Raw genomic sequence first — 11,511 nt, 5'->3', positions numbered from 1 at the left:
GGCCATGACATAAGACTATCATTTATTTTTCTATTCTATAAGATTCATTTTGTCAAACCTTGCTTGGACCCAATAACCCTTGAGGAGGATGAAGATAAGGATGATTAAGATTTTGTTGGACAATACGCGATTCTAGTGAAGTTTGGTTACGGTGAAGGATATCTGAAAGGAAATCCATACGTTGGGAAATTGGTGGTAGTTGCATGGCTTTGTCATGGACCTGAGGTGAAACCAGGCAGAGATAGAGAGGCAATTGTTTCCGTTGCAACAGTTGGTGAAGGGTGGTTTTCTCGCTTTTTTAAAGCTTGCAAGACTTCCAAGACCTTAACCATCTGGATTTCAAATAGTTAGCATTCTCTCTTAATATTTCTTGGTGATGCTGAAGTTCGTCTATGGTTCTCTTAGAGTCGTTTCGAATTCCAAGCGAGTGTTGTGGAATCAGTTTGCTGGTTATTAAAAAAGGTGGGATGTTTTTTTTTTGTGAAAAAATGTTCATGCATGCTGATGAATGCGGTTGCATGAATATATTTTTTATATAGAAAATGATCTTTATGAAAATGTAATGGTATATCATGTATGGATGCAGAAGGAACATGGGTAATTATGTGACAGAGCAACCTATATAGGAAGGCTCCTTATGACATGATGGTTCTAAGTATATACTACTCAAACCACTCATAAGGGTTAGCTCTAAGGATTTTGATAAAGGGGTCATAAAGTCATATACCTTAGCCAGAACATTGCCATGCAGTGAGATAACCATTTTATGACGAGATTCGCGAAAAATATCTCTTTTAGGAGGAGTCTTCATTTCAACCATAAAAGGTGTACACCTTGGGGCCCAACACTATGCAACCTCCATACTCAAAACAATTTTAAAAGGTTCCAAGAGTCACAGGCCTTAGCCAGAACTTTGCCATGCAACGGGCTAGCCATTTTATGACGAGATTCGCGGAAAAGATTTACTCTAGGTAGAGTATTCATGCTAAACATACAATATGTACACCTTGGGGGCCAACACTATGCAATATCCATTCTTAAGCTTAAGGTTTTTTCTCAAAGCTTGGTTATATATTTTCACTCAAACAACATTTTCCAATCAAGATAGTAAGAAAAAAACACAAGAAGAAATATAAATAAAGCTAACATATATGAAAAACTAATTGCACTAGGCTTGACCCTCTAAAATTCATTTCCCCAATGAAGTCGCCACCTGTCGCGACGCAAAATATACTCGAGCGAGTGAACGCCCGAATAATAACGAAGTTGCCACCGAAGTTTATTTTGTATGTATATGGTCATCACAACCAAATTCAGGTTCGAAAGTTGATTATGCGCATGGAAGGTAGTAGCACCCCACGACATCCGTTGTAACCAACGAGAACCGTCTAATCAGTTTTGCGAATAAGGGTGTTAACGTTACAATATTTTAGATTTCTCCTAATTATTACGACATATTTACAAAAAAGAAAGATAGGGATTTTTTTAATTAGGGTATCCCCATGTGCAATGGGGAACTCAAAGCTACATAGTTCTGGGTAGAAAATGTTTGCTTGTTGGTTGATTGAATTGTGAAAATGAGTTTAATCGCGCTTGGGAGGAAAAATGACTCATTGATTGAAAAAGACTTGCACTTGAGCGATAAACGATATTTGATAAAAAAGATTTATGCTTGGGAGGTAAACGTCTCATTGTTTGAAAATGGATTCACACATGGGCGGTAAACATTGATTTGAAATTTCTAGGCTGCGCACGAGCGAAAAAAATAAAGTTTGATTGGTTGGATTATTTTTAAGTGGAAGACGACTATTCAAATTAGAACGAAACATACACCTAGCATTCGTTTACTCGAGGATAAAAATGGTGTGCACCCAATATTCCTTTTTTAATCTAATTTTTTATTAAGAAAAGTTTTAGCAGAAGACGAGTAATCGGTTTGAACAAAGTGTACACCTTAGTTTCGATTACTCGAGGATAAAAATGGTGTGCACCCAATTTTCCTTTTTAATCCTATTTTATTTCTGAAAATAATAGTGAATACTTAAATATCGTCATTAGTATGCGGAAGACAAATGCTCGTCTAACTACGACATTTAAACGACCCTATTATTATATTTTTTTAAAGTGCTAATATACTCAAAATACATTTCCAAAATCTATGGTCGAAGATTAAATGATAAAAATATTAACAAGATTAAAAACACAAAAAAAAGATAAAAAAACAAGATAAAAAAAAGGAGGTGCAAGCAGTAAACAAATGGAGTATGCATGAGTAATTTGTAGGACCCAGATCTTGGCTCAATAAGAAATAATAATAAAATAAAAATAAAAATAGGGTAAAACAACAAAATGGGGATATCTTGTTAAGCAAATAGTAGGGCCCAAAGATTCAAGCCCAATAAGCAAACAAGTAAAGACAAAACAGAAAATACATATTGGACTCTCCTGACCGTTTGATGAAGATCAGACGGTCTTGATCCAATCTCATGACGCAATCAAGATGAAAGCATTCTAGGCCTTATGATCAAAATATGATGGCTATCTAAGGAGGGACCATGTGGACCCAATTTAGGAGTCTTGTACATGATCAAAATATGATGGCTATCTAAGGAGGGACCATGTGGACCCAATTAGGAGTCTTGTACATGTTTAAATCTAACAACCAATGGGGTGGCGCCACATGGACCCCTTTATTTAAAATAAAATGAAAAACAAATAAAAGAAACATCTCCCTTATCGTGAAACTAAAACAACCTCTCTTTCTTCTTCTACTTAAAAACACCCTCCTCCATTTTTTTCATAAATCAAATCTAATCACAAATTTTACTCTTCAACTTTCACTCACACAAAATAAAGAAATATTAATGGAAAGAAGGAGATATTACCAAGCGGCAACGCCATCAATTTTACGTGATTATGGTTGTTCAATTTGACGAATCCGTCTGGAAAGGGAAGAGGATGATCAGAAACGCGCATGGTTACTGTTTGCGCGACGATTGTGCAATGAAGGAGGTGTGAATACGCCAGTTAGAGAGTGCAACAAATTCTTCTTTTTCTTTTTCCATTTGATTTTTCTGCTACATATTTATTGTTGTTATGTTGTCATTTGTTGTTGTCGCATCATGTTCGATGAACGTTCTACACCAATCTTTTTCTTCTTTTTACTTTTGATTTGTTGTTGTGTTGCTAAGTTTCTATTATTGTTAATTCAATGGAGGTTAGGGGAAGGAGGTTGAAGAAATAAAAGCTGATGATTTGAGAGTGAAGATGATTTGAGGAGGTTAAGTTGATGGAGTCTTTTTCAAGTTGTTGTGATTTATGGTGTGAGGTTGATGGTATGTGTCTGTGTGTGTGGTGGGGGGGGGGGGGGGGGGGAGGTGAGTTGAAAGTTGGTGAAGATGATGGAAGAGGTTGGAGAATGTGTATTAAGAAGATGATGATTTAAGAGTGAAGGTTAAAGATGATGTTTTAGAAGTGATGAATCTCAAAATTGTGAAGTGAAGTCCTTGAGTTATGGTTGAAGATAGGTTTTTATAGATGGAAAGTGGAGCCATAGTTTGTTGAGTCAGTTAGGAGTTAGTTTGAAATGAAATGCAAATGTTTAGAAACTTGAAATTAAATGTAATGTTTAGAAGTTTGAATTAAAATGAAAAGTTTAGAAACTTGAGTTGAAATGAAACTGGTTAGAAACTTGAAATGAAATGCAAATTTTAGAAGTTTGAATTAAAATGCAAATTTTGGAAACTTGAAATGAAATGCAAATGTTTAGAAACTTGATATGATATGCAATTGTTTAGATATTTGAGATGAAATGCAAATTTTAGATGTTTAGATAAAAATGCATATTTTAGAAGCTTGAGTTGTAACATAGTTATGAAGGTTGTGAAGTTTGAATGACAAATGGTGAATTTTCTACTTTCTTATTTTAATGTCAAGGAATTAATTTTATTATTTATTCAAAAAATGGAATTATTATTATTATTATTATTATTATTATTATTATTATTATTATTCATGCATGCAAAGTAAAAGGAAATGAAAATGGTAAAAAAATAAGAATTTAACATATTTTTTAAAAGAACACTTTTTAATTGTTCGAAACATGAAAACTTGCCAAATAGAACTGTTAATAATAAATTTGTCTTGAAGCAATTAATTACATACAAAATATCGAACGAAAGCAGTAAAGGTAAAAGAACAAAAAATGTCCGGACAAAATTTAGGGTACGACAATATAGATATTAAAAAAATGAAATAAACACATTCAATTTATTTATCAAAAACCGTAATAAAATTATTTTAAATAAGTTTAATATATATAGACAATCACTATGTTGGACAAAATAATGAAACTTATAACTTATTTTACACCATCAATTCATATAATAAGTAAGTTTGTTGTGGTAGTGGGAGACAAAGAGGGTTAGTAGAACCAGAGCCATGATAAAAAGAAGACACACGTCACATATGAAACATTTAGTGAGTAATTGTTGTATCCCAAAATTTGCCTCCCCCTCTTTTCATATTTCCACCCAACCACTTGACTTCGGGATCAGTTGCATACATTAATAACTCATGCATAAGCATCATTCACTCAATTAAGGGATCACCATAGATTCAAAATTCTTGGCTTGTGGAGCTAGGATTTGCTTGTTTATTAACTTGGAAGGTGTGACTTGGACTTTCATTAAAGCTCAGGGCCCATCAAAACCCTAATTTTTTGATGATGGAAGTGTGGATTCAACAAGAGGCTACCTAAGAAATCCTCAGGGGCCTTCAACATCCTATCTCTTGATAGTATGCTATTGGGATCCTTTAGAGTTTCAATATGCCTTGTCTTAGCCATCAAAACCCTAATTGGGAGGGTTCATCCATTGAGGATTTGTTTGTGAAGCATCTTAATTGGGCCAAAGACCTTGGTTGAAGGGCATGCTTCATGAAACCCTAACCAAGGAAAGAATGGTCTTGATGGACTTTGTGGCTTGACTTTCCATTTGGTGCCATATAAAACCCTAATCTCATCCATTGGTCACTCATTGATTGATTGGTACCACCTTGATCCTTATCCCTCATAACCTTCCATCTTGGTTCAAGCCTATGGTTCCTTAGCTTCCATGCTTGGCCCCATCCATGTCATTTCACCTGATCACTTCAAATACTTTGTCCATGTTGGTTTGGTGTCACTTGGTCATTGGTCTTGAATCTAATCCATCTTAGTCTCAAAGTTTTGTTGTTTTATACATGGATTACTGGTGCATTCATGGCTTTGTTTGCCCAAGCAACTAAAACCTATTACCATAATCCAATTGGAGGTTATGTCTACTAACCCATGGATGGTGTATCATTCAAGTTGTAGCCTTGTTTCATCAAGTCATAGCTATGTCCATAAACCATGTAATTTGTTCATTCCATTTTACAAGTCAAGTCATGTTTATTTCATTTCAAAATCAAGCATACATATACAAACAGAAAACCATTTTCAATCCATTTCAAACCATTTAAACCATTACATGAAAAAATACAAAATTTGACAACTTTGACCAAATATTGACTTTGGTCAGCAGTTGACTTTTTGGTCAACTTTGACCAAAGTCAACTCACTCTTTTTTGACCACCTAAGACCTAATCTAACCCACTTTGCATTGATTCATAATCTAAAGGTCATGTTGATGTGCTTTTGCCTTGTTTCTTCATTTCTAAGTAACTTGGCCCATTTTCAAAATCATGCATATCATGCCATGACTTTGTCATTTTTGCCTTGCCAACCATAACTCTACCTTGATAAACATGGTCCTGCATTCACCATAACCAAGCATCATAATCACACAATCAAATACTACACATAAATTGACTAAATGGACAAAACAATGCACTTGGATTCGATCTTGAACTTTACCATGACAAGCCTTACACTTGCATCCTGTCATCATCCTGTAGAAGCCTACAAAAACCAACAGGCATATTCTCAAATAGGAATAAGACATGGTGCCTCATAATGATCCATCTCACTAGTCCATCCACGAACCTGCCATGGAATGGAATAGCAAATAGTCAAGCATGTCAGTTCACTAACACCAACATCATTGAGAACAAATCTACAAATCAAATGCAACAGTACAGCCAAACCTGAGATGTATCAGAATGTAATTCCAGCATGCTTGAACATCCTCTTCTGCAATAAGCTGGTAAGCCTGGAGTAGACCCTACATACAACCATCAAGCCAACCACATTTCATTCAATAAGGGAGAGCCTAATCTGCAGTGCGACTAGACCAAGTTGGATGCAACAAATGCGAGCAAATGGCCTGCAGAGAATTCCATGTCAATCCATTGCCCTACTGCACCAAAGGCCAAATCAATCCTGTATCTCAAAACACCATAAGGCTAAGTCCAAAAGCACTACATTGATTTTCACTAACCCTGCATTTGATAAACCCTATCAGGACAAAACCTAAAACTAACCAAGTGAGCTTGCATTTGAACTGTTACCTGATTGCTTGTTACCCTGCAACTAAACCACGACCAACACTTGCAAACACAAAACCCACATCCTTGTTCATCATCAACCAAGCATAAACATTAGCCAAACATCCTACAAGGGAAAGGCAAAAGCATCATCATTGCACTAGCTAAACAAAAGCCTACAAAATCATCAAGTCAACAAAATTGGAATTAAACCACACATCATTAATTCAACTTAATCTGCCAAAGCATTATGACTGAGTAAAACTAAACTAGAGTTGAATCTACCAATCACAACATCAATTCATAAGCCTAACCTTGCAGTGTGCCAAGCAATGTCAAAACCATGCCAACACCAACACCCTGTTCAACAAACCATAACAACCCTGCCAATACAATGCCAACATTCTTAGCAATACATAATGGCAAAGATCCCCAGCACACCATGATGTTTCATCTATCAACAATTATGACTACTGCAAAAACTAGCAAAAACAATTCACCATTAATGGCTAAAAGAACATGATGCACTTTAGTTCACATTACTTGTTCCAAGCATTCATCAACTATCACCTAAGATGTCTAGCCAATTTGGAGTAGGAATTGCAACAGGAGAATGAGAGAAAACAAACACCTCACAAGCCATGACCAAGTTGCACCTTTGGTTGGTTAACTACTTTGGTTCAATGAATTTCTTGTTATGGTTTTCTCCACTCATTCCCAAATCCTGCAATGGACAACATGAGCAACTTTGCAGTAAAACCAATGGGGTTGTATGAAAGACAAAGAGAAATCAGAATACATATGTTTGAGCTTGTAAGGCATTGGTAGATATAACATTGCCCATAAATCACTAACAATTGGCAATAGAAAGAAACCTGTTCAACATGTTAGAGATCAATTTGCAAGGCCAGTCCCACTTAAGGAACAACATGCTACAACCAGTCAGCTAATTACTCAACCAATCAATTAACGAGCCCTAGTTCACTAACTAATTCCCAACTCAGTGAGTTAATTGCAAACTCATTGAGTCCATTCTAACTGTTTCCCAAGGATCAAAAGGAAAAGGAGAAGTGACAAACGAACCAGGGGCAAGGATATATAAGCGTTTACTTGACTCTGACAAAATCTCCGGTCACGGTGAGTTCTTTGTTCCCTTGATCTCTTCCAATTCTTGTGCACAAACGGTAGGGTTTTAGGAGAGGAACCAAAGCCCCAATCCCAGGGGCTTTGAATCAACATTTCCATGGTGTAATTTGGGTTTAAATGGCTAGGGTTGATGGTATTTATTTCTTCGATTATGATCTTAGGAGACCACCGCCGGGGGCGACGGCTGGCGCGGTGGCCCATGGTGGAGGTCCGGTAGAGTGACGTGAGATTGTTCATGAAGTAGAGTGCGCGTTTGAGCAATTCAAACTTGTTGACTTTGGCCAGGTGATCCGCTGTCGCACGCGGGTCAAAAACGAGTAATAATATATAGTAAACGGAAAACTACTCAAGAGCTGTCAGAGGGTGAGAATGTAAGGCTAAAACATAATAAAAATTCAACTCAATTTCCATATGCAGGAGACTTACGGTGTTAAAACAATACCGATCTTGTGAATTTTTCCCAAGTCTCCGCAAACTCGACTCAAAATAACTATAGCCTAAAGCTTTTAAGAAGATGCATTTAAAAAAAAAAAGAAAACAAAAACCAAAACAGAGAAAAACTAAAAACAAAACAAAGAAAACAAAACAAATAAATGGTTCTCTCCCCCACACTTAAAACATACATTGTCCTCAATGAAAGAGCATAAATATAAAATAAGAGTGAGAGAAAGGAAAGAACACACCCGAGGAGTTAAGGCGGATAAGTGATCGCATAAGCAGCCTTTCCCAAAGAGATTTCCTCTACAGTCTCTTCTTCCAAAGTCGGGTTCTCATGTAAAATAGCTTTGGGTAGTGTCCATTGACCTTAAAATTTTGATTAGTGCATTCGCCTTGTATTCCAGGATCAAAGAAGAATCTTTGATAAGTAAAAGTGTTGAATGGGCGCGTGAAAGTGATCTCCTTTTTCACACTATCAAGAATCAAAGGATTACGGGGCTTCCTCACTATTTTTATTTCATCTTTAAGTGAGATCCTATGAATACATATGGAATGACTAATATCACGAGTGTCAGCCAAGGTCCATCCAATTCCCTTCTTATGTTTCTGCGTGAGTTGAAGCTTTGATGAATAATATGAATCATCGGGAAGTGGTTTAGGCTCTACAGAATATGGTTGTTCAATGGATGATATGTTTGGGGCAGCCGGAATGTCTAGAGCTTCACCTACATAAACAACTTCATTTACAATATCACCCTGCAAGGCAGCATCAATCTCAGCACAAACAACATAAAGGTTAGTGTTAGTACAATCATCACATGAGTAAATATCATCAAAACCAGATAAATTTGGAAAATCAGCTGAAAACAAATCAGAATAAGCTTCATCAACAACTTCAGAAAGCAACTCTATTTGAAAAACAGAATGCTCTTCCTCGTCAATCTTCTTATTTTCCAGTACTCTTTGTTGGAAAGGGATTGATGATACATACTTTTTTCCAACCTCAGCAATAATAGGATGTTCTAGTTTATTTTCAAGTGTTACACTAACAATGTTTTTATTTTTTTCTGGGGCTGTTTCTGTAACCTTTCCAGATCTCAATGAAATCGCACTCACATTAGCATTAGAATCCTTTGGATTGACAACTGTTTGGGCTGGAAGCTGGTTCGACCCTTCGGCTTGCATGTTATTTATTTGAGTAGCAAGTTGTCCCATTTGCGTGTTCAAGGTCTGAATGCTAGAATCGGTCCTTTGTTGGAATTGAAGATTGTTGGCGCCCATTTGTTTGACAAGTTCCTCTAGTGAAGGTTCAGAAGGTGAAGAGGTGGTTACTTGTGGAGGGTTATATGGTGGTGGTGGTGGAATGGGTAGCATCAATTGTTTCACTAAAGAGGTAAGTTCATCAATTCTAGTTTCTAGAGCCTTGTTGGAAGAAGAAACCTGAATCTCAATCACACCTTTTGCTTGGACCACAAAATTATCCCTTGTTATGAACTGTTGGGAGTTAAGTGACATGTTCCCAATCAAGGATTTGGCAGCAATAGGATATTTAATACACAAAGCATTATAATCAACATCAGAGACAACAAGTTCTCTCAGAGTTCTTTGGTCAGCCATGTTAAACTTAATAGAAAAGAAAAAAAAATCAACAAAATAATGAGAAAACACAACTAACTCAGCAATGCAGCAACAAATAGGAAAATACCGACAATGTCCCTATTAAGTAAAAACAATTGAAATACGAAAAAAATGATTAAAAATAAATAAAAAAAATACAAAAACACAAAAATTAATCTAATAACGTCAATTAAGAATTTTGAGAAATTTTGCGGAATTGTTTGAAACTACCAAAACAGAAAATAAATCATAAAAAATAGAAAAATAAGGAATTTCAGATTTTTAGAACGGTTCCCACGATTTAGTTCCTAAATAGAGGCTTTTAATCCTTGATTTTTTTCTAATGAATCGACAAAATATCGGAATAATTTGAGACGATTTTTTTTTAAAAACTGATTCTTTTTTTATCCTAAAACACAAAAAGACCAAAACACAAGAAGTTTAGAGAAAAAAAATGCTAAAACACAATACCTAAAATTATAATAATGGTTAAGATCTACAAGAGTCCCCGGCAACGGCGCCAATTTGATCCGCTGTCGCACGCGGGTCAAAAACGAGTAATAATATATAGTAAACGGAAAGCGACACCTCGAGTATCGTATCTCAAGGACTCTTGACAAATTAACCAAGTATGAAAACAAATTATGGGGGTTTCGATTCGATTTAGAATAAGTGATTGTGAAAAGTGATTATAAAATAAGTCAATCTACTGTTTTCGTTTTCCGGCTAATCATTGGTTTTTACCTACCAATTTCCTAAGCGGCTTCGATCTCTATTCGATTCAAATTCGATTGACAAGCGCAATAGATATATGACAAATTTATATTCCTATATTCCGAATTAAGCAAACGGATAAATACAATCGTGAATTAAGCAAACACGATTTACAAACGCAATTTAACAACAAAGCGACGAAAATGGAGATTAATAGTTAGGAATGCAATCATACGAATTTAATCAAAACCATTCCACAAAATACAGATTAAGCAAATGAAATTTAATAGAATAGAATTGAAAGAGAACGAAATTAAATTGATAGAATAAAAACCTCAAAGCCTTGGAAATTCGGTTACAGCAGATTGACTCTAAGAGATTAGTTCCTCTTCATGATCTCACAAAAGCAAAAAGTTATCGTGAATAATGTCTGTTTGCTACAGTACCGCGGCTACCCTTTTAAACAGAATAAGGGTTTCACTTATAATTCAAACTGGGCCGGAAAACCTAAATTTGGCCCAACAAATGGCCCAAAAGAAAATATTTCCTAAAGTACGAAACTTCAACGAATTATTTGAGACGTCTTCACTCTGAATCAGATTTTGTCTTCAACATAAAAGTTGTAGCTCTTTCTCTTAGCTTTCCAACAAATGGTAGCACGCCTCGATCCGATACTCCTAGCTCTAGTTATGAATATATTCGTACAGACTCCTAATGCTGAAAATAAACTGCGAAAAATAAATAAGTGTAAAAATAAGATAAATTATAAAAACACATTAAAAGTGAAAAATAACCAACTAAAATATGGAAATGCATAACTATAAATATAGATGAATGTGCATCTAAATGCACTGATCACCAGGTCAATGCATTCCATTGGATTGACTTGTGATTGGGCTTGGTTTACTCAAGCCCATTGATTTTGCTCTCTCACTCTGCATTTTATTTGTTGCACCCCCTGGCCATAACAACTTGAGGTTTGGGCTTTTCAACCAAGGCCCAAGCGCCTGAATTCATATCCACACCACCAAACACGTGTTCTGCACCCCTTGGCCCATTCCATATTTTAATCACTTTTTTAATTGCATTTTATTGTTCATTTGATTTGTTTTCTAATTAGGGATTAATTAG

General features: G+C 35.7%; 1 long non-coding RNA gene across 2 annotated transcripts; it reads right to left on the bottom strand.

The window, feature by feature from the left end:
• Nucleotides 1-5,470: 5,470 nt before the first annotated feature.
• On the bottom strand, nt 5,471-7,770 carry LOC127135436 (uncharacterized). 2 transcript variants are annotated; one of them, XR_007808549.1, is made up of 7 exons: nt 7,549-7,770; nt 7,009-7,189; nt 6,780-6,848; nt 6,490-6,592; nt 6,127-6,361; nt 5,897-6,025; nt 5,471-5,793 (listed from the first exon to the last, which is right to left on the bottom strand). It is a non-coding gene; the product is annotated as an uncharacterized LOC127135436 (long non-coding RNA). The 2 variants fall into 2 exon arrangements; XR_007808550.1 differs by having other exon boundaries at nt 7,097-7,189.
• Nucleotides 7,771-11,511: the final 3,741 nt, after the last annotated feature.

This window comes from Lathyrus oleraceus, chromosome 4 (assembly GCF_024323335.1).
Source record: "Lathyrus oleraceus cultivar Zhongwan6 chromosome 4, CAAS_Psat_ZW6_1.0, whole genome shotgun sequence".
NCBI classification, from domain to species: domain Eukaryota; kingdom Viridiplantae; phylum Streptophyta; class Magnoliopsida; order Fabales; family Fabaceae; genus Lathyrus; species Lathyrus oleraceus.
Note: the sequence above shows the minus strand (reverse complement) of the source record. Positions and strands in the feature narration are given on the sequence as shown.